At 42.4% G+C, this 25,767-nt stretch overlaps 1 protein-coding gene across 3 annotated transcripts in view; it reads left to right on the forward strand.

Annotated features, from left to right (window-relative positions):
• Window positions 1-1,559: 1,559 nt before the first annotated feature.
• Katnbl1 (katanin regulatory subunit B1 like 1) overlaps window positions 1,560-25,767 on the forward strand; it is a 39,284-nt gene continuing 15,076 nt past the window's right edge. For 2 of the 3 annotated variants that reach the window (XM_045156843.1, XM_045156841.1), the window contains exon 1: window positions 1,560-1,686. The gene's annotated coding sequence lies outside the window, so the exon portion shown is untranslated. Of the gene's footprint in view, window positions 1,687-1,885; window positions 2,004-25,767 lie in introns of those variants that run through there. The other variant, XM_045156842.1, reaches the window with a different exon arrangement.

The raw sequence follows: 25,767 nt of genomic DNA on the forward strand, positions 1-25,767 counted from the left end.
CTAGCTCAGGCTGACCTGGAATTCACTATGTAGTCTCAGGATGGCCTCGAACTTATGGTGATCCTCCTCCTTGTGCCTCCTGAGTGCTGGGATTAAAGGCATGCGCCACCATGCCCAGCCTTAAAAATATTCTGAACTGAACTTAGGTAAAGCCTTTTCCTTAAATAGACTCTAATGTTTCTTTTTTTAAAAAATAGTATTTATTTATTTGTAAAGAGAGAGAATGGGATAACTATGAATGAATTGGCATGTCCTAGCCTCTTGCTGTTACAAATGAACTCCAAATGTATGTGCCACTTTATGCATCTGGTTTTATGTGGGTACTGTGGAATTGAACTTGAGCCAACGCAGGCCAACAGGCTTTGTAAGCAACCACCTTTAACTGCTAAGCCATCTCCCCAGCCAAAGCCCTAAAATTTCTAAAAGGAACATTTAAAAAGTGAGCCACTGGTTTAAGACTGACAGTGAGGAAATGTTCCATCAAATACCTTACTTGCTTGGCTTCTGCAAATGGGGAGAGGATGTCAAGAAAATTTACTCCACTTGATCTTAGCCAAAAAGCATGGGAAGTGGTGAGGCACACACTGTCACTGTGTTGTTAACCTAGACTCATGGCTTACCTAAAGGCTGGGCTATCTCTGGCTCCAGGAATATGAAGAGAATTGCCTTTAGGTAACTAAAATATAATAGAGATGAAATAAACCCTAAAATCATACTCCAGGGTTACCATCAGGAAAAGACTAAACCTGAAGACAGGGTCTGTATCATATACATAGCAGAGTGTGGTGGTGCACATCCTTAATCCCAGCATTTGGGAGACTGAAATAGGAGGATCAACTTGAATTCTAAACCTTCCTGGTTTTTAGAGTGAATTCCAGGTAATTTTGGGCTAACCTGAGTCCCAGCCTCAAACATAAAACAAATCTAGCATAGTCTGTTACATATCAGGAACTCAAACATGATAGCTAACAATTACATAATGCTTATCATGACCCAGTTGCTCTCCTGAGCATTTGACATGTTTTAATTCACTTGCTATCCACAACACTAAGAGCATATAGTGTTAGCATCCCCATTTTACAGGTGGGAAACCAAAAAACATAGTTTATGTGACTTGCCCAAAGTCACATAGTTCCAGAGTCAATATTTTTAACCACTATGCCTTGGTGCACTTATAGGTGGGAGTAAATGATTGCGTCTTTCACTGCGCTGTATTTTTTTGTCTGTTTGTTTTGCTTTTCGAGGTAGGGTCTAGCTCTAGTCCAGGCTGACCTGGAATTCACTGCGACGTCTCAGGCTGGCCTGGAGCTCAGAGCTCCTGTTACCTCTGCCTCCTAGCCCGCAGGATCATTACCCTCCCTCAGCAGTTTTCTCTGCCCCGCACAGGAGAGCGTATATGCGCAAGTATGGCCACTAGGGGGCACCGTGCTCCCACGCCCTCCTGCCTCCCCCCAGCCCCGGGCAGCCAGGGGGCGGGGCGGGGCGGGGCGGGGCGGGGCGGGGCGGGGCCGGCGTTGGGCGCAGCGGGCCGACGCCCACAGGGCAGCTATCCCGGCGGGCTGCGCGCGGCGGCGTTTGAATGGCTCTGAGTGGGGCCCGGCCGGGGAGCCGAGGGACGCTCTAGGCTGCGGGGCGCGGCTGGCCAGCGCCGTGGTTGGGCTGAGGCGCCGGTACCATGAGGCGCCGGTAAGTGACTGCCGGGCGGGTGCGGGCCGCTGTCCGCGCGAGCTGGGCTTCTCGGCGGCCGGGCCCACGCGCAGGCCCCGCGGCGGCCTCTCGGGCCCGGCGGGCGGCGGGGCGCGCGGGCCCGGGCTCCGGGGCTGCCCCGGGCTCCGGCGCACCGAGGCGTGGGCCCAGCCTGCTGTCATTCGCCGTCTCCGGGTGGAGTCGCCGTCGGCCGCGGGGAGGGAGGACCGGTTCCCGGAGCCGCCCGGGCCCGGCGTTTCCCCGCTTCCCGGACGGATCAGCTTTTGTTCCGCGGGACCAGAACTTGACACAGCTGCGTAAGGCTCGCTGACTGCAACTTAAAAAACCTTTTAGTGCTTTCTGAAAAGTTCTGTAACATTATCTAGGCTTTTACAACGCTCTAAAACGGGCTTACATGTGGAGATTAACAAAGAGTTGATTTGTTTTCTAATGGCTGGAAAGTGCTTCGAAAACCGGGTCGTCTTATGTCAGTTTCTTGCAGATTTGAAAGATGTGGAAGAAAAATTCTGTAATTTCTGTAATCTCCAATTTCATATTACCAAACATTCTGAAAAAGTAGTCCACCTGAAATTATTGTAAATAATCATTCGAGGACCCCCTTCACCCTTTTAAAAACCAGCTGCGGACTTGAATCAGCAGCTTATACATTGAGGCTCTTACTTGTCTCGTAGTTTGCCTTGTAATAATGATGACGAGTAATATTTTTGGTTTCCTGTGATGTTCATTTTGGCCTTGAGGAAACTGAGGCGCAGGGCAGCTGGGTAACTTGTGCAAAGTTGTACAACCCACACACTTGGAACTCAAGCTGTCTAGGCCAGGCATTTAACCATGGCTTTTACTAGTTTACCAAGTGTTGGCACTTGATTTACTTCAGTTTTGAAGATTTGTGATTATGCATAGAAAGTACAGAAGTACACATACAGCATTCCATAGGCCAATCACGTTCTGTCCTCACGTTGACGCCTAAACTTTTTGCCTGGGCAAAAAGTTCCTTTGAATGGTGAGTTTTCTTTTTAAAGAAACTTTTTTTATTGACAGCTTCTATAATTATAGACAATAAGCCATGTTAATTCCTTCCCCTCCTCCACTTTACCCCTTCAAGATCCACTCTCCACATCCCCTCCCTCTCTTCATTAGTCTCTTGTGTTGATTTTATCATTTTTTCCTATTATGAGGGTCTTGTGTAGGTAGTACTAAGCACTGTGAGGTCATGGATATTCAGGCCAAATTGTGCCTGGAAGAGCGCATTGTTAGCAGTCCTACACTTCCTTTGGCCTTTTTTTTTTTTTTTTTTTAAATTTGGGAGACAGAGGGAGAAAGAGGCAGAGGGATAGAGAGAATGCACCAGGGCCTGTAGCCACTGTAAGCAAACTATAGACACATGTGCCTTGTGCATCTGTCCTTACATGGGTACTGGAGAATCCAACCCAGGCACTAGACTTTGCAAGCAAGTGTCTTCAGCCATTAGGGCATCTCTCTAGCCCAAACCGTTTTTTGTTTTTTTAATTAATTAATTAATTTATTTATTTATTTATTTTGAGGTAGAGTATTGCTTTAGCTTAGGCTGACCTGGAATTCACTGTGTAGTCTCAGAGTGGTCTTAAACTCACAGTGATCCTCTTTCAGCCTCCTGAGTGCTGGGATCAAAGGCGTACACTACCACGCCTGGCTTTTATTTTATTTTTAATTAATTAATTTTTTTTTAATGAGAGAGAGAGAGAAAATATTGGCATGCCAGGGCCTCCAGCCACTGCAATGGAACGTCAGATCTTGTGTGCATGTGTGATGTATGTTTGGCTTACGTGGGATCTGGAGAATCAAACATGGGTCCTTAGGCTTTTATAGCAAGCGCCTTAACCACTAAGCCATATTTCCAGTCTTTTTAATTTTTATTTACTTTTTAAACATATTTATCTATTTGAGAGAGCAAGAGAGAAAGAGGCAGAGAGAAAGAATGGACACACCAGGGTCTCTAGCCACTGCAAACGAACTCTAAATGCATGTGTCACATTGTACATCTGGCTTGAGGAATTGAACCTGGGTTCTTAGGCTTTGCAGGCAAGTGCCTTAATTGCTAAGCCATCTCTCCAGCCCTTGGCTTTTTAAAAATATTTTATCTATTTCCAAGGAGGGAGAGAGAATAGGCACACCATGACCTCATGACACTGCAAACAAACTCCAGATGTATGTGCTGTGCATCTAGATGCTTTAAATGGGTACTGAGGAATTGAACCTGGGTCATTAGGCTTTGCAGACAAGCGCCTTAACCACTGAGCCATTTCTTCAACCCCCATTGAATGTTTTTAAGATAAATGGAATTCATGAGGTTAGTTGTGTATAAATTCACTGAGCACAAGTAGAAAATTATATTCCTTTAAAACAAATCATTATACATTGTTTTTATTTTAAAACTTACCAAGAGATTATTCTTTCCACCCAAGCTCTTCCATCCCACAAGGGAGGAATTAATATACTTAACTAATAATTCCAAGGTAGGAAATGAGCTCAAGCTAGGCTTGATGGTGCTCGCCTTTAATTCCAGCGCTCAGGAGGCAGAGGTAGGAGGATTACTGTGAGTTCAAGGCCATCCTGGAACTACAGGGGTCAGCTTGGGCGAGTAATCAAATCCTACCTCAACAAAACTTAAAGAAAAGAATTCAAAAGCAAAAAATCACTTCAGGGCTGGAGAACTGGCTTGGTGGTTAAGGTACCTGACTGTAAAATCAAAGGGCCTAGGTTTGATTCCCCAGGACCCATGTAATGCCAGATGCACAAGGTGGCAAAAGCATCTGAAACTCAATTTGCAGTGGCTAGAGGCCCTGGCATGCCCATCCCCTCTCTCTCTGTCTCTTTCTCAAACATAATTTTTTTAAAATCACTTCATAAGAAGCCAGCCTTTTATACAAATAGGAGAGCATTTTCATTTCATTCATCACTTCCCAAACTTTGGAATGCCCATACAATGTTGGATTCAGTAGGCTATGCAAAAGAAATGTGCCAGGATGGAGAGTGGAGTTGTCTGTGGGGGTCAGGAGGGAGGGAATTATCATGGTTTATTGTCTATAATTATGAAAGTTGTCAATAATAATTTTTAGCAATTTAAAAAGAAAAAGAAATGTGCCAGGCAACAAATCTTAAGGAGGTTAGTTTGGCATGAGATTACTAACAACCAAAAATGTGTATGTTACTCTTTATTACTACAATGAATGTATGATGTTCCAAGTGACTAAAGCTGTCCTAGAGCTAACAACTGAAGGATTTATGTAAGGCATCAAAAAGAAGGTTACTTGGGGAATGATAGTGAGGAAGCTGTTCAAAGACTCGAAATTGATGGTGCATGACTTAAACCCAGCACTCAGGAAGCTGAGGTAGGAGGATTGCCAAGTTTTAGACTAGCCTGGGCCTTACAGAGTGAGTTCTGGGCACCCTGTGCTACAGTGAGATCCTGCTTCAAAACAAAAACAAGCCAGGTGGTAGTGGTACATGCCTTTAATCCCAGCACTCAGGAGGCAGAGGTAGGAGGAGCGCTGAGAGTTCAGGGCCACAATGGGGCTATACATAGTGAATTCCAGGTCAGCCTTGGTTGGGGGGGGGGGGAGACTGGGGAGGGGGAGAAGACTGGGAGGGAGGGAAAAACTAGGAATTAGGAGTGAAAAATTTTTCTTGGAACAGTGAGTGTAGTCTTTTTGAAATGTTCCTGTTGAAGAATACTATGTGAGGTATGTCAGAGAAGTTTGGGTTTGACATCTGTATATAAGTAGAAAACAAGGGTTTTGCAAGTTGCAAACTTTTATGTTCATGATTCTCAACTGGGTGCATTCCCCCCTCCCCCCCGTACAGGGTACTTGGCAGTGTCACACTGGCTTGAGGCCTGGAATACTGTCCCTTCCATAGAATTAATTACCCAAATAGCAGTTGTGATGAGGTTTGAGAAACCCTGTTTTAAGTGATTGTTTAAATGGCTAGCTTCTGCTTGCATGTATTGTAGATAAGTATGAATAATGACTTTCAAGAGATGAGTACAAATGTTAATAAAGTTGGAGAGAAGCTGGCTTAGTGATCTTAAGAAGGCTATGGGAATCCTGGAGGAGAGAGGCTATAGGAGACATGAGAGCACTGAGAGTGCACAAGTTAGGGTAAAATTACTTTTATCTTTTCTAAATTTAAAAATACAGTATGTTCATTTTAGAAAGCTGATGAAAGAAAATACAAAAATCCCCTAAACCATTACTCACAAATGAATAAGTACTAATGTATTTGGTTCATTCTTCAAAAAGTGTTTTTAATAAGATATTTTTAAAGTATTTTATTTTTATTTGTTTATTTGACAGAGAGAGGGAGGGAGAGAGAGAATGGGCACGTCAGGGCCTCCAGCTGCGCAAACGAACTCGATGCACACGCCTCCTTATGCATCTGGTTTATGTGGGTCCTGGAGAATTGAACCAGAATCCTTTGGCTTTGCAGGCAAACGCCTTAACCACTAAGCCATCCCTCCAGCCCTTTAAAAATATTTTTATAGTTGGGCATGATGACGCACGCCTTTAATCTCAGCACTGGGTTGGGGTGGGCAGAGGTAGGATTGCCATGAGTTTGAGGTCAGCCTGACACTACATAATGAATTCCCGGTGAATTCAGAGTGCTAGGATTAAAGTCATGCACCATCCTGGCCCTCAAATGCTTTTATTTAAATGGATGCAGTGGCTCTTACTACAGATCCCAAAAACTGGAAGGATGAGGCAGGAGGACTGTGTGAGTTCTAGACCAGTCTGAAGTACAATGTGAGACCCTGTCTCCAAAAAAGGGGCTTGTAAGCCTAGAGAGATGGCTCAGCAGCTAAGGCACTTGCCCCTGAAGCCTTCCTGGCCTCGATTCTCCAGTACCCACATAAAGCCAGATGCAGCAGCTAGAGGCCCTGGCATACCCATTCTTCTCTTTCTTGGTTTGTCTGTGTATCTGTCTCTCTCTCTCAGCTTGCAAATGAAAAAGGGTGGGGGTGGCTTCTATGTGTAGCTCATTGAGCAGAGCAGTCACATGGCCATGCCTGACTTCAAGATGAATGAAAGCTCAGGCTTGGTGATGCATGCCTGTAATCAGCATTTGGGAGGCAGAGACAGGTCTAACATGAAGAGTTCAAGGTCATCCTTGGCTATGTAGCTATTTTGTGGCCAGCATGAGCTACAGAATACCTCAAAACAAAGATGATAAACATATTATTTATCTGAAAGAAAAACTGAAGAAGCATGGCAAGTTTAATGTTTACCAGTTAGCCATTCTCATTGTTAACATGTCTGACTACATTTAAAATTTTCCTACCATTCTTTCTTGTCTCATTACTGTTATTTTCTAGGTGTATTGTCCTTATGAGCAGTCCGTCTCCCAACAGTTCTTGACCACATGTACCTAAGAAAGGAAAATCACATTTAGGGAATAACATATGTATTTTTTAATCTGGCTTGGCATTAAACTATGGAGTTTTTGGATTTTGTTTTTAACAAATTTTCCCTACTCAGCACTGAGTTTCATGGTCTGCTTAGCCCATCATATGTTTCCAAAACTCCTGTAAATAAGTTTTATCTATTGATTAAAATGTAGTAAAACACTGAGAGGCACTGGACAAATCCTGATGAACAAGAAGCTGTTAACTATGAGATGAGTTAGACAGCAGTTTACTCTTCCAGCTCTTAGATAAGTCCTCTGGGATATCACTGTGATTAGCATAATGTATTATACATGTTTGTCTGTCCAACTATAAGCGTTGGGGTAATAGTAGAGAGACAACCAGAAAGTGAAAGCTATGAACAATAAGTAATGAGAGCAGGAAATCATTAGTTATTATAATGTAACTGTGTATAACACCAATATATTTTTCTACCTTAGAATGTTTCATTCACAGAATTTTATTTTTATAATCATGTATTCCTTTACATAGGTTGAGAATTAATTATTATAATGGAATTATAACAAATGTAGAAATTTGCTGGCACCATGAATCGTGTTTCTTACAGCCAGGACACCTTGCTTTGTCATGATGTTTATGTGTTATTGAACAACAGGTAACATAGCATAATGAGCTACATACTGGACATTGTGGCAAATGGGATTATTTCCTTTAATCACCACACTACTCGTGATAGTTAATCTCTGTTGTCAACTTGATTGGATCCAGAATCATCTAGGAGACAATCTCAGCTTGTCTTTGAGGTTAATTGAAGTAGGAAGACCCACCCTAACTGTGGGCAGCACCATTCCTTGTGCTGGGGCCCTGGACCTAATAAAAAAGGAGAAAAGGGGCTGGAGAGATGGCTCAGCGGTTTAAGATACTTGCTTGTCACTGTGTAGTCTCAGGGTGACCTTGAACTCACAGCGATCCTTCTATCTCTGCCTAGTACTAGGATTAAAGGCGTGCACCACCATGCCTGGCTGAAATCCCCTATTTTTTGAACCACCACCACTCAGTCATATCGTATGAGATTTTTTAAAAAATATTTATTTACTGGAGAGAATGGGCACACCAGGGCCTCTTGCCAGTGCAAACAAACTCCAAATGCATGCAACACCTTGTGCATCTGGCTTATGTGGACCTGGAGAATTGAACCTGGGTCCTTTTTCTTTTAACTATATATTTCAGAAGTTTAATAATACATTTTTTTCCTTTGTTTTTTTCAAGGTAGAATCTTACTCTTGCCCAGGGTGACCTAGAACTCACTCTGTAGCCCCTGGTTGGCTTCAGCTCACAGTGATCTTCCTCTATCAGTGTTGGGATTAAAGGTGTGCTCTGCCATACCTGGCAATACTGCTTTGTTTATTTTTGAGACAGGTGATTGATAGTAGAGCCAAGGCTGGCCTAAAGATTTCTGTCCCCCTACCTCCACATCCCAAATACTGGGATTACATGCATGCATGCTTGCGCTGGCATTGTTTGTAAATACTTTTTTTTTAAGTATTTTTATTTATTTGCAAGTAGAGAGAGAATGGGTGTACCAGGGCCTCTAGCTGCTGCAAATGAACTCTAGATGCACATGCCACTTTGTGTATCTGGCCTCTCATGGGTACTAGGGAATCAAACTTGGGTAGTTAGATTTTGCAAGCATATGCCTTAGTCACTGAGCCATCTCGCCAGCCCCATTGTTTTGTTTTGGTTTTGGTTTTGGCTTTGGCTTTGGCTTTTCAAAGTAGGGTCTCACTCTAGCCCAGGCTGACCTGGAATTTACTCTGTATTCTCAGGGTGGCCTCGAACTCACAGTGATCCTCCTACCTCTGCCTCCCAAGTGCTGGGATTAAAGGCATGCGCCACCACGCCCAGCAGCCCCTTTGTTTATTTATTTATTTATTTATTTATTTATTTTGGTTTTTTGAGGTAGGGTCTCACTTTGGCCCAGGCTGACCTGGAATTCACTATGTAGTCTCAGGGTGGCCTCCTCCTACCTCTGCCTCCCAAATGCTGGGATTAAAGGCGTGCACCTCCATGCCAGGCTTTTTTTTTTTTTGGCAGGGGGTTTTTGAGTTAGGGTCTCACTCTGGTCCAGGCTGACCTGGAATTAACTGTGTAGTCTCAGGGTGGCCTCGAACTCACAGAGATCCTCCTACCTCTGCCTTCTGAGTTCTGGGATTAAAGTAGGTCTTTTAAAGTTGGATGAGTCATGGTGATCCTCCTACCTCTGCCTCCCAGGTGCTGGGATTAAAGGCGTGTGCCACCACGCCTGGCTATTTTTTTAATGTTTTATCTATTTATTTGCAAGCAGAGAGATGTGGGGGGAGCATGAGCACCCTAGGGCTTCTAGCCACTGCAAATGAACTTCAGATGCATGTGTCACTTTGTGCATCTTGCTTTATGTAGGTATTAGGGAATCTAACCCAGGTAGTCTCAGGGTGGCCTTGAACTCAATGATCCTCCTACCTCTCTGCCTCCCAAGTACTGGGATTAAAAGCATGTGCCACCATGCCTGGTTTTATTTATTTATTTATTTAATTTTTTTGAATTTTTATTAGCATTTTTCATGATTATAAAAAAATCCCATGTTAATTCCCTCCCCCCCCACACTTTCCCCTTTGAAATTCCATTCTCCATCATATTACCTCCCCATCACAATCATTGTACTTACATATATACAATATCAACCTATTAAGTACCCTCCTTATTTTTAATTTATTGGTTTTTCGAGATAGGATTTCACTCTAGCCCAGGCTGACCTGGAACTCTGTGAACTCATTATGAATCCTCCTGAGTGCTGGGATTTAAAGGAGTACACCACACCCACCTACTGTTTTTATTTTTTATTTTTATTTTTTTAAGTACTTATTTGTGTGTGAGAGAAATTGAGCATGGACACGCCAGGAATTCCTACTGCTGCAAACTCCAGACACTTGCTCTACTTTGCATCTGCCTCTATGTGGGTATGGTGAATCAAACCTAGGCATTCAGTCTTTGCAAGCAAGCACCTTTAGCTACTGTGCCATCTCTCCAGCACTGGCATCAGTTTTAAATTAAGTAATATATCTATGAGATTTGTTTTTTGGGTTTTTTTTGTTTGTTTTTTGGTTTTTCGGGGTAGGGTCTCACTCCAGCCTAGGCTGACCTGGAATTCACTATGTAGTCTCAGGGTGGCCTTGAACTCTTGGCGATCCTTCTACCTCTGCCTCCCAAGTGCTAGGATTAAAGGCATGCCCAGCTATGAGATGCAAATTTTGATGTAAAGAGGGCATGAAATAAAAGGTTTCTCTGTATCCTTTGGCCCCAGTTTTATGGCTTACTTCTATGAAAGCAATCAGTGATTGATGGGAGTATTCTAAGATGGGAGCTATTTTTTTTATATGATCCATTTATTCTTCAAATAAGCACAATAGAACACTGCCTAGCAATAAAAAGAAGACCTTTGATTCATTCAGCAGCATGTTGCTTACAGTAGTTTAGAAACTCTCCCCTTCCATTTGTTTCTGTTTTGGTTTTTTGAGGTGTAGAGTTTCACTCTAGCCCAGGCTGACGTGGAGTTCACTATGTAGTTTCAGGGTGGCCTTGAACTCACAGAGATCCTCCTGCCTCTACTTCCCGAGTGCTGGTGTTAAAGGTGTGCACCATGCCTGGCTCCATTTCCTTTGATAAAGGCTTTATTATGGTCAGGATTTTTGTTTTGTTTTTTGCTATCTTCTCAGAAACTACATCCCTTGATAACTTTGTGTCATGTTCCATTATTAGTGTTCTGCCACATTTTGTCTGCTTACTACTCTGAAAACCAACTTTGACCCTCAAAATATTATCTGCATAAGCCATACATGATGACATATAACTTTAGTCACAATTACTGGAAGTGGGAGGCAACCTGTGCTACATGGTGCTAGTAATTATTTACTCCTTATTCTAGTTTCTCTCTTATTAAAAAAATGCTGTTGTGTTTTTTGCATGTTTTCTCATTCTTTCAAGTAATGTTAAATACATAAACATCTTTGTTTTTATTAATGAAGAGAACAAAGCACAACTGTTTTCAAGGTTGCATTCCTAATTAAGAGGGAAAGCTGAGAATTTTTTTTTTCTTTTTAGTCTCCCTTTAGCCCAGGCTGACCTGGAATTCACTATGTAGTCTCAGGGTGGCCTCAAACTCATGGTGATCCTCCTACCTTGGCCTCCAGAGAGTGGTGGGATTAAAGGTGTGGGCCACCATGTCTGGCCAGCAATGGAGTTAATCTCCCCCCCACCCCCAAGGTGTAGGGTCTCACTCTAGCCCAGGCTGACCTGGAATTCACTATGTATCCTTGAATTCACACTGATCCTCCTACCTCTGCCTCCCAAATGCTGGGATTAAAGGCGTGCACCTCCATACCAGGCTTTTTTTTTTTTTTTTTTTTAATTTTTATTAACATTTTCCATGATTATAATGGTAATTCCCTCCCTCCCCACCCCCACACTTTCCCGTTTGAAATTCATACCAGGCTTTTTTTTTTGGCAGGGGGTTTTTGAGTTAGGGTCTCACTCTGGTCCAGGCTGACCTGGAATTAACTGTGTAGTCTCAGGGTGGCCTCGAACTCACAGAGATCCTCCTACCTCTGCCTTCTGAGTTCTGGGATTAAAGTAGGTCTTTTAAAGTTGGATGAGTCTTAATTTGTTAGTAATTTGTGGCATATATAGCACAGTGAGCACAAAGCCCCCGGAGACCTGAGAGCAGTGAGCTACCCAGAGGCCTTGCTGATGCAGCAGCGTTTGGCCTCCTGCAGGACCCTGCATCCTGAGGGCATCGGGAGCACCTTCAGCTGGGTCTGAAAAGCTGTATGTAACCCAACCCAACCCATGCTGCTTAGTGCAGCATTCACAACCGCTAGGGCTGAATTTGGGAATGGCCAGTAAAAACAAGTGTACATTTCTAGATGTTTTGAGGATTTTTTTTGTTTTTTGAGCTAGGTTCTCATTCTAGCCCAGGCTGACCTGGAATTCACTGTGTAGTCTCAGGGTGGCCTCAAACTCATGGTGACTCTCCTTCCTCCCAAGTGCTGGCATTAAAGATGTATGCCACCATGCCTGGGAAGAAATGTTTTGAAACCTGTAGGACTGAAGGTTGAACCAGTTTCCTACTTGGAGACAATTGGATTTAAGTATAGGGGTGCCGTAATCTGTCAGTTCTACCAAGCAGGTGTTGAGTGTGCATAACTGTACCCCCAGTTTGCCTGGAATTGAACCCAAGGCTTTGCATACTGACCTATATCCTCAGGCCCTCCCCAGTTTCTCTTTTCCTCTTTCTTTCTTTCTGTCTTTTTTTTTTTTTTTTCCCGAGGTAGGGTCTCAGTGTGTCCCAGGCTGACCTGGAATTAACTGTAGTCAAGGGTGGCCTTGAACTCATAGCAATCCTTCTACCCCTGCCTCCTGAGTGCTGGTAATAATTAAAGGCACACACCACCATGCCCAGCTTCCTTCCCAGTTTCTTTAAAGTCAGATTATGGAAGCACTTCTATGAGTTTTGATATGCTTGCAGTTGCATAATCACTGCCATGATCAAGACAGAGAACATTTCTCTACTCTAGTTACTCCTTATCTCTTGTTAGCTTTTCTCTGCCCCCAGGTCTTGGAAATTATGGTTTACTATTATTTTGGTTTGTCAAGGTAGGGTCTCACTCTAACCTAGGCTGACCTGGAACTCACTATGTAGTCCCAAGCTGGCCTCAAGCTCATGGCGATCCTCCTACCTCTGCCTCCTGAGTGCTGGGATTAAAGGTGTGTGCCATTGTGCTGGGCTCTGGGCATATTGATACTTTCCTTTCCTTATATTTTTCCTATTTCTTGTCATAAAATGAAGTTATATAACAAATACTGACTTTTACATTGCCTTCTTTCATTTAGCATAATGTGTGTATTCATGCTATGTATGTATAGACTCTGTTCATTTCTTTCTTTTTTTTCTTTATTTTTTTTTGAGGGGGAGATGGTTTGAGGTAGGGTCTCTCTCTAGCCCAGGCTGACTTAGAATTCATTATGTAGTTTCAGGGTGGCCTTGAATTCACACAACAATCCACCTACCTCTACCTCCCAAGTGCTAAGATTAAAGGCATGTGCCACCACACCTGGCACTCTGTTCGTTTTTTTGTTTTTTTTTTTTTTTCTCTCTTTCTTTCCATGTTCATTAAAAAATTTATTTATTTTTATTTATTTATTTGAGAGTGAAAGACATAGAGAGAAAGAGGCGGATAGAGAGAGAATGGGCACGCCAGGTCCTCCAGCCACTGCAAACAAATTCCAGATGCGTATGCCCCCTTGTGCATCTGGCTAATGTGGGTCCTGGGTAATTGAGCCTCAAACTGGGCTCCTTAGGCTTCACAGGCAAGTGCTTAACTGCTAAGCCATCTCTCCAGCCCATCCCTGTTCATTTTTATAATTGGTTTTTCTTTTCTTTCTTTTTTTTGGGGGGGGTTTTCAAGGTAAGGTCTTGCTCTAGCCCAGGCTGATCTGGTAATCACTGGTAGTCTCAGGGTGGCCTTGAATTCATGGCAATCCTCCTACATCTGCCTACCAAGTGCTGGGATTAAAGGTGTTTGCCACCACACCCAGCTCATTTTTATAATTGAATAATTAATTTATTTTGTTTCTTTTTGTTTTTTAAATATTTATTTGTTTATTTGCAAGGGGGGGGGAGAGAGAGAGAGAGAGTGTGTGTGTGTGCGCGCGCGCACGCACGCATGCACACATTCACAGGGTCTCTAGTCACTGTCAACAAACTTCAGATGCATGTACCACTTTGTGCATCTGGCTTTACAATGTACTGGGAACTCATACTCTGCTTGTTAGGTATTGAAGGCAAGAACCTTAACTGTTGAGTCATCTCTCCAGCCCTTTTTTTTTCGAGGTAGGGTCTCACTCTAGCCCAGGCTGACCTGGAATTAACTCTAGTCTCAGGGTGGCCTTGAACTCACAGTGATCCTCCTACCTCTGCCTCCCAAGTGCTGAGATTAAAGGCATGCGCCACCACGCCCGGCCCTTTTTGTTTTTTTGAGGTAGGGTCTTGCTCTAGTGATAGAGCGAGAACCTACATTGAAATATGAAAAAAAGAAAAGATATGCTTTAGGCATGTTGACTGGGACCTCACAGTGGCAGATCAGGAAGACAGATACAAACAAGGAGAGATTGTGTCTAAAGGAGTAGCTGAAGCCGTGAGAACATGTGTCCTAAATGTGTAGAGAAAGGGAAGTTACCAGAGAATGGGAAGGGACGAGGAAAGGCAGCATAGCTGTGTCAGAAAGCTGTGGAATAAGGAAATAGCTGGTGACCAAGAGTGAGCAAGCAGCTTTTACAGTTGGCTTGGTTGGATGATAGCACCATCAGTGCTGTAAAGGCTCCCAGAAAGGTTTTTTTTTTTAAATTATTTTAATTTATTTATTAGAAAGAGAGAGCCACTGCAAGCAAACTACAGATGATGCATGTGCCCCCTTGTGCATCTGCCTTATGTGGACTTGGGGAATTGAGCCTAGATCCTTAGACTTCACAGACAAATGCATTAACCACTGAGCCATCTCTGCAGCCCAAGAAACCTTTTTAATGTCGCCATTTTTTTTTTTTTTTTCTCAAGGTAGGGTTTTACTCTAGCTCAGGCTGATCTCAAACCCATGGTGATCCTCCTACCTCTGCCTCCCAAGTGCTGGGATTAAAGGCGTGTGCCACTGCCCGGCCCTCATCTTTTTTTTTTTTTTAATTTATTTATTAGAGATACAGAGAGAGAGAGAGAGAGAGAGAGAGAGAATGAATGAATATGGGCATGCCGGGGCCTCCAGCCACTGCAAACAAACTCCAGACACATGCACCACAATGTGGATCTAGTTTATGTAGGACCTGGAAAATCGAACCTGAGACCATAGGTTTCTCAGGCAAGTGCCTTAACCACTAAGCCATCTCTCCAGTCCTAATGCCATCTTTTTTTTTTTTTTTTCCCCCAAGGTAAGGTCTCACTCTAGCCCAGGCTGACCTGGAATTCACTACGGAGCCTCAGGGTGGCCTCGAATTCATGGCAGTTCTCCTACCTCTGCCTCCTGAGTGCTGGGATTAAAGGCGTGTGCCACCACGCCCGACATAATGCCCTCTTTTTTGTTGTATATTTTTTTCAAGGCAGGATCTCACTCAACCATACCAGCCTAAAATTTATGCAATCCTGCTACCTCAGCCTCTTGAGTTCTGGGATTAAAGGTGTGCACCACCATGCCCAACTTTAAAAAATATTATTTGTTGGTCAGGCATGGTGGCACAAGCCTTTAATCTCAGGAGGCAGAGGTAGGAGGATTGCCGTGAGTTCAAGGCCAGCCTGAGACTACATAATGAATTCCAGGTCAGCCTGGGCTAGAAAGAGACCGTATCCCAGAGAGGTTTTTTGTTGTTTGTTGGTTCCCCCCCCACACCCCACCACAGAGAACTTTCCTTTCCTTTCACTTTTTTAAAATGCCATTTTCTTTTGTTTATGCAAGAGAGAGGGTTGGTGTGTTAGGGCCTCCAGCCACTGCAATTGAATTCTAGACACATGCGCTCTCTGTTCATGTGTGACCTTGCACTCCTGCACCACTGTGCGTCTGGTTTACGTGGGACCTGGAGAATCAAATACGAGTTTTTAGGCTTTGCATGCCAGCACCTTAACTGCTAAGCCATCTCTCCAACCCTGTTTGTTGATTTTGAGACAGAGTCTCACTTTGTATTCCAGACTACTTTGAAGTTGGAGTACTTCTGCCTCAACCTCCAAGTGCTAGAGCTAACCTAGCTCCCAAATAGTTTTAAGTGGCAAGTGAGATTTCAGATGAGCCAGCAGCATCAAAATAGACTAATGGGTTAAAGTAAAATTGGAAGCCAGAAAGCACTCATTGTAGAAATTTGGCAAGAAGGGAAAAGAGAAAGAGTGTAAGAGTTGATAGGGAAACCTGAGCGGCTTTGAAAGCAGATGGGGAGGAATCAGTTCAAAGAAGAAAGGGAAGACAGAGAAGTGGGAGCAAAGTTTACATTGAGGTGAGAAGGCAAGAATTGATAAAATTGCACTAATTTGTACTAGTTCTGGAAAAATTAAAATGAATTCTTTTTATGAGACATTACCTATATGTATTGAAAGTTCTACCTTTTTGCTTGTTTACTATAAGAGAGTTATACAATTAGACCACTTCACTTTTATTATTTAAATGTTATTTATTATTTGTGAGGGGGTGGGGGAGAGAGGGAGGGAGGGAATGAGAACACCAGGGCTGCTTATCACTGCAGACGAACTCCAGATACATGCACACTTTGTGTATCTGGCTTTACGTGGATACTGGAGATTTGAACCCTGGCTGCCAGCCTTTGCAATCAGATACCTTTAAATTGCTGAGCCATCTCTGTAGCCCCTAGACCACTTTTTATGAAGTAGTGACCTCACTAAGATGAAATTTACTTATTCAGATTTAATTGTACAAAATGAAAACACCATAGAGGGCATGGTAGCTCACACCTATAACCCCAGCACCAGTAGGTTGATATAGGTGATCTCTGGGCCAGAGTGAGTTCCAGGTCAGTCGGGGCTAGCTAGAGTAAGATCCTGCTTCAAAAATGAGCAGATACTGGAAATGACTGGAAAAAAAAAAATGACCACCAGCAGTAAACCATTCCAATTGCAAATTTTTATGGGGGCTAGAGAGATGGCTCAGCAGTTAAGGCACTTGCCTACAAAGCCTAAGGACCCAGCATCTGTTCTCCAGTACCATCATAAAACTAGATGCACAAAGTAGTATATGCATCTGGAGTTCATTTGCAGGTGCTAGAGGCCCTGGCATACCTATTCTTTCTCTCTGCCTTCCTTTCTCCCAAATAAATAAAATACTAAACTTAGCTCAACTGCTAAGCCATCTCTCCAGACCCAATTAAAGTTTTGATAGCGTTTTTTTCCTACTTTTTTTAATGAGAGAAAATTAGCATGCTAGGGCTTCCAGCCACTGCAGTTGAATTCAAGACACTTGGGCCACCTTGTGCACTGACGACCTTTGCACTTGTGTCACCTTGTGCATCTGCTTACATGGGTTCTTAGGCTTCACAGGCAAGTATCTTAACTGCTAAGCCATCTCTCTCTAGCCCTCTTTATTTTTCTAATTTAGTTTTTTGGCATGTGTGTGTGTGTGGGGGGGGTGTAGGTATGGACACACCAGGGCCTCTTGCTATTGCAAGTGAATGCCAGATGTTTGTGCCACTTTTGTGTCTGCCTTTATATGGGTGGCTTGGGATTTGAACCTAGTCCATCAGGCTTTGCAAGCACATACCTTTATCTGCTGGGCCATCTTCCCAGCCCCTAAATTTGCTTTTTTTTTTTTTTGTTCTTTGAGATAGGGTCTTGCTCTAGCCCAGGCTGACCTGAAATTCATTTTGTAGTCTCAGAGTAGCCTTGAACTCATAGTGTTACTCCCAACTTTGCTTCTGGAGGGATGGAATTAAAGGCATGCACTACCATGCCCAGCCTAAATTTACTCTTTAACTGATACATAACAATTGATGGGGTGCCATGTGATACACTTATCATTTCTTTAACTTTTTGTTGACAACATACATACATATAGACAATAGACTATGATCATAATCCCCTCCCACCACCCTTCCTTTTCTCTTTCTCAAATCCCCACTCCATGGCATTCCTTCTTTCCAGCTAGTCTCTTTGTATTTTTATGTTATCATTTTCCCCCTCTTATTATGCAGGTCTTGTGTAGGTAGCATTTGCCACTGTGAGTCAAGAATATCAAGGCCACTTTGTGTCTGGAAGACAGTATTGTAAGCAATCCTCCTCTTCCTTTGGCTCTTACATTCTTTCTACCACCTCTTCCACAATGGTCCCTGAGCTTTAGAGCATGTGATAGAGATGTCTCACTTAGTACTGAAGACTCTACTGTCACTTTTCAATACTTCGGTGAGTTTTGAGTCTCCCCAGTAGTCACTGACATCTGAAAAAAGAATCTTCTCTAACCAAAAGTGAGGCTAGCATTAATATATAGATATAAACAAGTATTTAGAGGGCAGTTTGGTAGGCATAATATATTTAACCAGACAGTAGTAGTAGTTTCACTCCTAGGGCTGATGACCTCCCCAACTGTAGGCTTTTGATTGGGTTTCTAGTACCAGGCAGGACTTGAATTTAGTATTCATTGATCAACCTATGCCATTCCTCCTTACCACCTACACTCCCTAGACTCTTGGTAACCACCACTCTATTTTCAACTTCTATAAGAGGAGCTGTTTTAGATGCCATATGTGCGATCACCACTTACTTGTCATTCTGTAACCTGGCCTACTTCATTTAACTTACTAATTTCTATTTCTATTTATGTTGTCACAAATCACAGGATTTCACTCTTTAATATCATATGGTTTTTCATATACTTAAGAAATTTTATTCATTTAAAATAGCTGAAGCTTTAAATGTCTTATTTATGTATTTTAATATTAAGAGTTTGTAGTTATAAAAACATCTCCACACTAAAATTCAAAGGGAAAGAGAGGGAAGGAGGAAATTACAAAGTTGAGTACAGGGTAAATAATCAGTATACTGTAGTATATTGATGTAAAAAAGAAAGCTAAGTTAATTTGAGCTAGAACTTTAAGTATTCGAGACAAAATCCCAGACTTGTTTCAATCCTGTGTGATGAGTTTCTCATTATTGTGTGAAAGTAGGGAGTATCTAAACACTTACAGCTGCTTAATTTCTTGATTTGGCAGACAATATAGTAGATTATGTGAATAGATCCCCTTTATCTTTCTGGTAGGAGATAGCTATGATGTAAAGGGATTTCACCCCTCCAGTTCCTTTTATATGTATTTCTCAACCAAAATATCCATTGCAATCACCATTACTTTAAGAAAATATTCACTATATCTAATGTTCAGAATTGTTATAAGTGAAGTTAGAGTATTGGTGCCTTCTCAATCTCCAAGTCCTTTTTTAACAAATATTTTACTTACTTATTAGAGGGAGAGAAAGAGGATGATAAAGAGAATGAGAATGGGTATGCATTCTCTCTGTCCTTTAGCCACTGCAGATGAACTCCAGATACATGCACCACCTTGTACATCTGGTTTATGTGAGTACTGGGGAATCAAATGTGAGTCCTTAGGCTTAGCAGGCAATTGTCTTAACTGCTAAGCCATCTCTCCAGGCCAATCTCCAAGTCTTATTGTTTTAAATCCTTATTTTGAGTCTCCTAAGTGTCTCTGGCTAGCTGTGACTGCAGCACTCATTTAATCTGTCACATCCTCTGCAATGTTTTGTGGGCTCTGACGATGTGATAGACACGATTCCTCCAGTGCTAGACACTTGGCTTTATTTCTAGTTATTTTGATGGGTCCTGGGTTACCCCCATATTCATTGCCATCTGTAAAAATAGGTTCTCTACCAAGAGTTAGAGTGTTATTGATAAAGGAGATAAGCATAGACATTTGGAAGCAGTTTGATGGGCGTAACTTCCTTCTCTCTTAGCAAAAGGACAGAGGAATCTTCCCTGTAAGGTCTGGGTCTTTCCAAACCATAGACTTCTGACTTGCCTTTCACTACCAGGCATGAATGATTTCTTTTACTTAGTATAGTGAGTGTGTGCACATATGTAGATGCTTTATTCCTTCTTGTTGCTAAGTAGTATTTTGTACTGTTACTCCACAGTATTTTTTTTTTTTTTTCTGGTCACTGCTTGATGAGCAATTACAATGCTTACGGATTTTCTTTTTTCTTTTTTTTTGAGCTTTAACAGTACAGCTTTATTAATGTATATTTCAGATTTCTTACAATCCACATTCTTAAAGGACACATATCATGATCTCTAGTATATGTACAATGTTCTTATGTGATCATTGATGAGACCAGAATATTTTCATCACCCTACAAAGAAACCCTGCAGTAATTCTCAGACAGGCTCCTCATTTTTCTACTTTCCAGCCATTGGCAAGTACTAATTTATTTATGCACTTACACATTTGCTTCTGGGAATTTGACATAATTGGCCTCATATAATATGTGAACTTCTGACTGACTAGTTTAATATATTTTCCTTTCTTATATTTTTTCGAGTTAGGATCTCACCCTAGCCCAGGCTTACCTGGAATTCACTATGTAATCTCAGGGTGGCCTTGAACTCACAGTGATCCTCCTATCTCTTCCTCCTGAGTGCTGGGATTAAAGGCATGAGCCACCACACCTGTCTAGTTTAGTATATTTCCATGGTTTATGCTACAGTATGTATTTGTCCTCTCAGTGTCCCAATAATATTCCATTCTATGTATGTACCACATTTTCATTTGTCTACTTAATCAATATATATTTGGGTTGTTGATATTTCATGGATCTTAGAAATAATGTGATTATTAATATTACTACAAGATTTTATATGGGCTTGTTTTTATTTCTTTATTAATTAAAAATTTTTATTGACAACTTGCATAACTATAGACAATAAATCATGGTAATTCTCTTCCCTCTTCACTTTCCTCTTCACAACTCCATTCTCCATTATACCTCTTCTCCCTCTCAATAAGTCTTTTATTTTGTTGTCATCATCTTGTCCTTCTGTTATGATGGTCTTGTGTAGGTAATCTCAGGCACTGTGAGGTCATGGATATTCAGGTCATTTTGTGTCTGGATGAGACCTACCCTTCCTTTGACTCTTACATTCTTTCCTCCACTCTTCCGCAATGGACTCTGAGCCTTGAAAGATGTGATAGAGATGTTTCAGGGATGAGCACTCCTCTGTCACTTCTTCTCAGCACCATGGTGCCTTCTGAGTCATCCCAGGGTCACTGCCATCTGAAAAGAGAAGACTCTCTAATCAAAAGTGAGAGTAGGGCTGGAGAGATGGCTTAGAGGTTAAGTGCTTGCCTGTGAAGCCTGAGGAACCTGGTTCAAGGCTCGATTCCCCAGGACCCACATTAGCCAGATGCACAAGGGGGTGCACGTGTCTGGAGTTCGTTTGCAGCGGCTGGAAGCCCTGGCCCGCACATTCTCTCTCTTTCTCTATCTGCCTCTTTCTCTGTTACTCTCAAATAAATAAATAAATAAAATAAAAGACCTCTTGATCTACCAATATTTAAAAAAAAGTGAGAGTAGCATTAATCTGTGGTTATGAACATTAAGAGAAGTGCTTAATGGGCAGTTTGGTGATTATAGTATATACATTTAGCCAGACAGCAGCGCACGTTACACCCCTAGGGTTCATGACTACCCCTTTTGTAGGTTTTCAGTGTCGGGGGATGTACTCCCTCCCATGGATCAGGCCTCCAGTTAAATTAGAGGGTGGTTGGTTTATCCCATAACAGACATGCCACTATTGCACCCATTGGCTCATTTGGCCTGGCTGGCCAAATATAAGGCTTGCAGTGTCCACTGTTGGGTTTTTTCACTGGTGATTTCTCTCTCTCCCATTGAACTGCACACTGGGTGGCTTTTTCTTGCTTTCTGACATCTGCAATACATGGAGGAGGATTTCAGCTCAGCTCCAGCAGGGCTTCTCAGTGACCTTGCAGCCCAAATATGTGGAGTCTTCAGCAATAGAGTCTTACCATATATTCCTGGTGGGAAACCAAGGGCCTCAGCAGTGGCCTCTGATGTTTTGGGGGTATCAGGGACCTCCCTGGCTAACAACTCACTAGAAGGTATCCCATCCCTGGCACTGAAAATTTTCTAGTAACAATCTATGGTTTCTGAGTGTTCATTGTCCAAAAAAGTAGGTTTCCATAGGACTTACTTATATTCTCTTTGATTTTGATTAGCCTTTCCTTTACTCAATCTCTTCCCCTGACCTCACTTAGGGCTGGCTTTTCACCCCTATTAATCTGTTCTTCTACTTACATATGTACAATACCATCCTATAAAGTCCCTTTCCACCCTCCCTCCACCCCGCCATCCCTTTCTATTCCCTATATATACTCTTTCTAGCTTACTGGCCTCTGCTACTGAGTGAGTTCCAGGTCAGCTTGGGCTAGAGTGAGAACCTGCCTCAAAACAAAGAAACAAAAAAGATGGTGTGGCCATGCCCACCTATAACACTAGTCTGTTGGAATTGGGGCTGGGTGGGGGTGGTCACAGGAGGCTGGGGGATAACCAGGCCATTTTGTGTCTGGAGGAGCATGTTGTAAGGAGTCCTATCCTTCCTTTGGCTCTTACATTCTTTCTGCCATCTCTTCCACATTAGACCCTGAGCCTTGGAAGGTGTGTGATTTATCTCATTTTTTTACACAACTTTATTTTTATTTATTTATTTGAGAGAGAGAAAGAGGCAGAGAGAGAGAATGGGTGCGCCAGGGCCTCCAGCCACTGCAAATGAACTCCAGACACATACACCCCTTGTGTATCTGGCTTACATGGGTCCTGGGGAATCAACCTTTGGCTTTGTAGGCAGACACCTTAACCACTAAGCCATCTCTCCAGCCCCGAGTTGTATCTCATTTTGATTGTATTTCCATGTTGGCTAATGATTGTATTAAACATCTTTAAAAAATTTTTTTTTACTTTTCAAATATTTTATTTGAGAGAGATATAAAGGGCAGGAGAGAGAATCAGGGTACCAGGGCTTCCTGCACCTGGAAATGAACTCCAGACATTGTACCACTTTGTTTGTTTATTTTTTATTTTTATTTATTAGAAACAGAGAGAAGGAGAGAGAATGAGAATGGGCGTGCCTGGCCATCAGGCTTTACCAGAAAGCTACTTTAACCACTGAGCCATCTCTCCTGACCTCTTTCTGTTTTTTGTTTTGTTCTGTTTTGTTTCAAAGTGGGGTCTCACTCTACTCCAGGCTGACCTGGAATTCACGATGTAGTCTCAGGCTGACCTTCATCTCACAGCAGTCCTCCTATTTCTTGAGTGTTGGGAATAAAGATGTTCGCCACCATACCCAGCTGTTTTTTTTTTTAATAAAATATTTAATTGTGTTTATGTGTAGGGGTTGAGTATGGGTGCATTAGAATTTCTTGCCATTGCAAATGAACTCCAGGTGGATCTGCTACTTGTTGCGTCTGGCTTTACATGAGTACTGAGGTATTGAACCTCAGGCTGGCCTGGCAGGGTTTGCAAAAGTAAGTGCCTTCATTCACTGAGCCCCCAGCCTCTCTCCCTTTTCTTCTTCTGCTGTAGTTTCATTTTGGGGGTAAGGGAAGCTGTACCCCAGGCTGACCGGGAATTCACAATGTAGTCTCAGGCTGGCCTCCAACTCATGGTGAGCCTCCTACCTCTGCCTCCCAAGTGCCGAGATTAATGGCATGCACCACCATGCCATGCCTTCCCAGTGCTGGAATTTAAGGCATTCACCACAGCACCCAGCTATCTCCTTTTTTTAAAAAATTATTTATTTATTTATTTGAGAGCGACAGAGACAGAGAGAAAGACAGATAGAGGGAGAGAGAGAAAATGGGCACGCCAGGGCCTCCAGCCTCTGCAAACGAACTCCAGACGCGTGCGCCCCCTTGTGCATCTGGCTAACATGGGACCCAGGGAACCGAGCCTCAAACCGGGGTACTTAGGCTTCACAGGCAAGTGCTTAACCGCTAAGCCATCTCTCCAGCCCCAGCTATCTCCTTTTATTTTTTTTTTATTTTTCATGGCTTTTTTAGGTAGTCTCAGGGTGGCCTTGAACTCATGACAGTCCTCCTACCTCTGCCTCTCTAGTGCTGGGATTAAAGGTATGTGCCACCACGTCTGGCTTTCCTTTTATTCTTTTTTTTAAATTAAAAAATTTTTTTATTGACAACTTCTTACAGACAATAAACCATGATAATTCTTTTCCCTCTCCCACACAACTTCACTCTCCATCATATCCCCTCCCTCTCTCCATTAGTCTCTCTTTTATTTTGATGTCATCATCATTTTCTCCTATTATGAGGGTCTTGTGAAGGTATTTATTGTTGATGCATATTTTCTCGACATGTAGGAATTTTTTTTCCCTCTTTTTGTTTAGCTCTTAAAAATATGACTCAGTTCCCCTATCACACATGCATATATCAGGGAATCTCTAAGTATGTTAAGGATATTTCCATATAAGCTTAAAATTCTTCCCTACATTTTTTCCAAAACCTGCAAGTTACTCCCAAAAATCTTCATATCCTGTTATTCACACGTATTGACCAGGATTGTTGTATGGATGCTTAAGTATTAATGACATGGTTTTGTGTGGGCTTAGGGTAAATGTGGACACATTGAGACCTCACCTCTGCTCAGTACAGGAAATTCAAATGTTCTAACATGACAATTAATTAGCAACTTCATGGCAGAGAAGTGGATTGAGGATTCCATATGGTAATTGCCTGACTCTATTTTCCCAAACCAGCACTAACTTCCCAAGCACAGGAATGAGCTGCCTTGAACTGCATCTTTGAAGTGATAGCAACACCTGCTGACTAAAACCATATGAATGATTCTCAGCCAAGACCTCAACCTAACAACTTCTTGGATTCTGGACTCAGGAAGTGCTGAGGCAATGACATGTGTGTGTTACTGCTATAATATATTATGTTACATCATATAATTCAGTATCTAAAATTTATAGTGTAGCATACATAAACATGGCTTCTGTATCTTGGAGTAGGTTATCATGTAATAAAAAGCAACTAATAAAATTTCCATAATGTAAATATAAAAAAAATGACTCAGTCTTCTCCATCTTCTCTTGTTAATGAACTTTTTTTTTTCTTTTTTTGAGGTAGGGTCTCTCTCTAGCCTAGGCTGACCTGGAATTCACTATGCAGTCTCAGAGTGGCCTTGAACTCATGGCAATCCTTCCACCTCTGCCTCCCGAGTGCTGAGATTAAAGGCATGTGCCACCACGCCCACTGAACATTATTTTTATCTATTTCATTTGTGTAGGTACTTTTCTCCTAAGCCTTCTAACCTAGCCCAGTATAGGCTAGGTTGACTCTTCCCATCTCTCCATTTGTCATTATCTTCACATTTATATATGACCAGGTTTGGAATTTAATGGGTTGTTTGTTTGTATATTTTAACCTTTAAAAATTGTTTTAAATTTATTTAGAGAAATAAAAAGAGGCAGAAAGAAGAGAGAGAGAGAATGGGCACGCCAGGGCCTCCAGCCACTGCAAACAAATTCCAGAGACATGTGCCACTTTATGTATTTGGCTTACGTATGTTCTGGGGAATTGAACCTGGGTCATTTGGATTTGCAGGCAAGTGTCTTAGCTGCTAAGGCATATATCTCCAGCCCCTTTATAACCTTTTTTTTGTTGTTGTTTTTGTTTTTTGAGGTAGGGTCTCACTCTAGCCTAGGCTGACCTGGAATTCAGCCTTGAACTCACGGTGATCCTCCTACCTCTGCCTCTGGAGTGCTGGGATTAAAGGTGTGCACCACCATGCCTGGCTCCTTTAGCTCCCCCTCCCCCCGAGGTAGGGTTTCACTCTAGTCCAGGCTGACCTGGAATTTACCATGGAGTCTCAGGGTGGCCTCAAACTCACAACAATCCTCTTACCTCTGCCTCCCGAGTGCTAGGATTAAAGGCATGCACCACCATGCCTGGCTTTCAAGTTTATTTTATTTGGTTATTGGTACCTTTAAGCTAACTTTCTGAATTTTTTTTAATCATTTGGCCTTAGCTTCTGAGAAATATCTTTA

Source organism: Jaculus jaculus, chromosome 8 (genome assembly GCF_020740685.1).
Source record: "Jaculus jaculus isolate mJacJac1 chromosome 8, mJacJac1.mat.Y.cur, whole genome shotgun sequence".
In the NCBI taxonomy this organism is placed as follows: domain Eukaryota; kingdom Metazoa; phylum Chordata; class Mammalia; order Rodentia; family Dipodidae; genus Jaculus; species Jaculus jaculus.